This window comes from Theobroma cacao, chromosome 2, assembly GCF_000208745.1.
Source record: "Theobroma cacao cultivar B97-61/B2 chromosome 2, Criollo_cocoa_genome_V2, whole genome shotgun sequence".
Classification (NCBI taxonomy): Eukaryota; Viridiplantae; Streptophyta; class Magnoliopsida; order Malvales; family Malvaceae; genus Theobroma; species Theobroma cacao.
The window spans coordinates 12,149,977-12,154,834 of record NC_030851.1 but is presented as its reverse complement, the minus strand read 5'-3'; the positions used below and the strand labels follow the sequence as shown (position 1 = coordinate 12,154,834).

Genomic DNA, 4,858 nt, shown 5'->3' with positions numbered 1-4,858 from the left:
AATTTATCAAGCATTTGATCAATAAAAGGTAATGAAAAGTGATATTTTCTAGTGGCTTTGTTCAATTTTCTATAGTCCATACATACTCTCCATCCAGTCACAGTTCTAGTGGGAATGAGATCATTATGTTAATTAGAAACTACATTCATACCTCATTTCTAAAGGACACATTAGACTGGATTTACCTATGGACTATCATAAGTAGGATCACTAATACCTGCATCTAGCCACTTGATAATTTCTTTCTTTATTACCTCTTTCATGATTGGATTTAGCCTTCGTTGATGCTCAATAGTTGCTTTGTAATTTTCTTCCAAAAAAATTTTGTGCATGAAAATTGATGGACTAATTCCTTTTATGTCTGCAATGGTCCATCCAATTGCTTTTTGGTAGTCTTTTAAAACTCGAAGGAGTTTATTTTCCTGTTCATCAAAAAGAGAAGAAGAAATAATTTCTAGTAGTGTAGAAGAATTTTTCAAAAAAGCATACCTTAAATGATTAGGAAGTGCCTTGAGCTCAAGTGAAGGAGGTTCTTCAATGGAAGGCTTGATTGGTGAAGTTGTAATTGATAAATCTAAAGACTCAAATTGGGATTTTGGGAGACGTTATGGGGTATCAAAATGGTTGGAATATTCAAGAACTTTTTCATCAATAATATCACATGAAGAATTCAAAGAAGTCTCTAGAGGACCATGATGGTTCTTAATAAACACATTATTAGTTATGTCATCCACCTCATTAATTGAGAAACATTCATCACATTCATTGAAAAATCTTAAAGCTAAAAAAATACTAAATATTACCTATTGATCTTTAACCCGTAAAGTAAATCCACCTTTTTTCACGTTAAATAAAACTCGAGCAATTCTCAAGAATGATCTCCCAAGAATGATTGGTATTTCACGATCTTCTTCCATATCAAGAATAATAAAATCTAGGGGAAAAATAAACTTACCAACTTTTACCAAAACATCTTCCACAATACCATAAGGATAGGTGACAGATCGATCAGCAAGTTGTAAAGTCACAAAAGTTGGCTTAATCTCCTCCAAACCCATTTTTTTATAAATGGACAGTGACATCAAATTTATACTTGCACCCAAATCACATAAAGCTTTAGCAAAACAAAAAGCACCAATAATGCAAAGAATAGTAAAACTACTTGGATCTTTAAGCTGTGGTGGAAGCTAATTTTGAATAATGGCACTACACTCTTCAGTAAGTGCAATTGTTTCAAACTCACCTAATTTCCTCTTTTTAGACAGGATGTCTTTCAAAACTTTAATATATCTTAGCATTTGTTCTAGACCTTTAGCAAAAGGAATATTAATATGTAACTTTTTAAACACATCAATAAATCTCTAGAATTTTTTGTCAAGGTTTTCTTTCTAAAATCTTTGAGGAAAAGCTAGTGGAGGTATGGGAGCAAATTTTAATTGTGATTTTTCTTTTTTTGAATTTTAGGTAGATTGTTCTAACGCAATTTCTTTTTCAGCATCTTTTTCAATTTTTTATCAAATTGAATTAAAGTTTTAGAATTTAAAGCTTTATTACTTACCTCTTGACTTACCTTTTTCCCTTTGTGAAGATTAATTGCCTTATAATGTTCTTTACTTTCTCTTCTTGGATTGGGCTCAGTATCACTTGGTAAGGTGATATGAGGTCTGTGATTTAGAGCATTAGCAAGTTAGCCCACTTGTGTCTCAAGATTCTTTATTGATGCTATTTGACTTTCAATGAATGCATTAGTTTTTGTCATGTATTGTCAAGCCTAGCTCTACAATATGTTTATTATGCCATTCTTACATAAGAATGCATGTTTGCTTACTTGGGTACTTTAGAAATCATTAAAAGACGACAATGTATCAAATGGTACAATTAAGTTGAATTAAGTCTCAAACTAGTTCAAATAAAGATTTTAAGATGAAATTGAGAATTTTAAAACCCCAGAAATACTTAAAATGGTGATTCAGAGTTCGAGAACTGATTTGGAGTCAAATTGAAATTTTCATGACCCAAGGGTAAAATGGTCATTTGCTACCCGAGGTTAAGATGTGAGTGTTGGATGAAATTTTTGACTAAGATTGATCATTTGGAGTATAATTTGAGTTTGAAAAGTGAAAAATTTTAATTTCAACATTTTTCCGAACATAAGGTTAATATAGTCATTTTGCCACCCAGGGGCAAAATTGTAATTTTACACCATCCAACACTTGTGCAGCACATGGATTTTATCCAATATTATCATGGATAATTGAGGAAATTTAAGTGATGGAGAGAGATTGCTTAATGGGTAAGTATGACACATGGACCAATGGAATGGTGACATGTGTCAAATTTTCATCCATTTATATTTGACTTTAAAAATCAGCACATAAACTCTCCCAACTCATTTCTCATGACCGGCCAAAGCAAGAACAAAAGGAAGAAAAGAAAAAACAAGAACCCTAGGGTGAAAATTCAAGAGAAAATGGGTGGATTTCAAGTAATCAAGCAATCAAAGGTAAAATTTCTTGATTTTGACTTGTGATCTACCTTTCCCATACATTCTTTTGCATTTTTCATGGTTGAATCACATGATTTCATGATGGGTATCTTGTTGGCTGAACACTTAAAGAGAGGTTTTGATGCTTGATTTGGTTAGATTTCAATGTATTTTAGTGTTTTTAGTTGATTGGTGATGTGTAGCATGAAAATCAAGTAAGAAAAATTCATGTTCTTCCATCACCCATCATTGGTTGAATTCTCCATGTGGAATATTGATGATGATTTTGATTTTATTTCAAGTGATTTGGTTAGAAATTAGTGATTTATGGTGTGAGAATCAAGTAGGAAAAATTATAGTGTTGATGCACCCACCACGGTCGAATTTTCCAAGAGAAAATGTGAGGATGATTTTGCCATATTTCAAGTTATTTAATTTGTGTTTGATGATTTGGTGTATTGAGAGAAAAATGGAATTATTTGGAGTTAAATTGGACATATTGACCAATTAATCGAGTGATAGATCAAATTAGGCCAATACCGTTTTATTTAGGCACATAATTGAATTTGTGTAGAGCACCGTGTTTAGACGATAATCTGAATAATTTACATCCCATTTCATGCATTAGTATAAAGCTTGAACTGGTTTTACAACAGTTTAGCACAAATGTAGGAAATGGCTTATTGTGCATTATGTCTAGGAGGTGAGCATTCTGGCAAAAGTAAAGAGATAGCACCCGAGGATCAAGAATCAGAGTACTCAAAATTCGACTCTCGAAATAGTGAGTAACCTTACTATCGTCTTAATTATCTAAAGTGGTTTTTATTTGATTTTGTGATTTTATGGAAAATGAGTTTAAATAGTAAATCTTTAGGTTTTATAAACAAAATGTGTTTAAATGAAATAATTTTATAAATTATCTTGAAATTGAATGATGGCTTTGAAAATAGAGTAATTGGAGACCATTTGATGTATTGTGAATTTATGGTTCTAATTGATTGGCTTATGGCAATATTGGCATGAATGGCTGAATTGGTATTTGTGTTGAAAATATATAAACTATTGTTTGCCTTGATAGGCTGGATAATGATAAAATTGCCATGTCATGCTGTTGAATTTTATTGAATTGGTGGGTTATTGATTAGTCGCTATAGTGGATGGATTCCGTGGACCAGCCTATTAGAGGGGGCACGACAACCCTATTATATTCATACCTCAGTATGAGAGGCGCGGATGGATAACTCATGAGGTTAACACTTTAGAGTTCACTTCACGCCAAACCACCACGTGAGGGTGAACTCAGCCAATGCCAAGGAACGACTATGTTTTCAAAATAAAAACATGATTTATGCGTACATAACTTTTTAATAGCCTTGGCGGACTCGATTGGGATAGCCCTCGGCCAAGGTATCCCTAATAACTGAGTATGAGAATGATTTTGGCACGAGCCAAAATTTTAAGAAATTCATAAGCCATGTTGATTACTCGATTTATATGAATTGATTTTATTTGGTTGAAATGAGTTGAAAGGTGATGAATTACAGTATGTTAAACTATTTTATCTGTCTCCATTTACTCAGCTTTAAATATTTTAGATGGTATTTGTTTACTCACTGGGATTATAAAATCTCACCACCCTCCTTTCCACCCATTTCAAACTCAGGATAGTCGGTAGATAGCTCACTTTGTTGAGGGCTACAATTGGACTTGCATCCTAAAAGACTGTAGGTTACTGCTTTTAAGACTTTTGGTTGTTCGTGGGCCCACGTGTCATTGTAAATTAAATTTTATACTTTGGTTATATGTATTACAGTATGTATGAATTTATTTAGCTTTTACGCTACAAAAATTATTTACCGGTAACTCTATAAATATTGTTTTATAAGAAAATAGAATATTTTATTAAATATTTTTATTATATTCAAATAGTTATAGTTTCACTTTAAATGAATGTTTTAGACGTTTAAACTTATTTTTGATTATGAATTATGTGTTTTATACTCGCATACTATATTTTTAGTTGGTTTATAAATTTTTGAGGAAAAATGACCAAAATGCCCCTGTGAGCGAAAAATTATTTTTCTATTGTTTTGATTTGAAAATAGTTTATAATCTCTCAAAACATGATATTTAACAACTGTTGCTCACAAGGGAGGTGCGAAAACTGATATTAAAGCCTTGCGGGGTTTCGATTGACATTTTGGGTAATGAATGTCTATCGGAACATCGTGGCGGTTGTCATGGGCTCGAGGAGAGTATCGAGTCGTGACATGTATTGCATGAACATCTCCTCCATTGAAGGTTTTTTCTCTAGCGTGGGCTCTAGATAGAAATCTAAGAGGAAAGTTTGACTTAAATGCTGATGAAGACCCT

The 4,858-nt window shown here is 32.5% G+C and overlaps 1 long non-coding RNA gene across 1 annotated transcript; it reads left to right on the top strand.

The window, feature by feature from the left end:
* LOC108660797 lies at nucleotides 2,473–4,302 on the top strand. The gene is made up of 3 exons (XR_001926488.1): nucleotides 2,473–2,503; nucleotides 3,186–3,266; nucleotides 4,149–4,302. It is a non-coding gene; the product is annotated as an uncharacterized LOC108660797 (long non-coding RNA).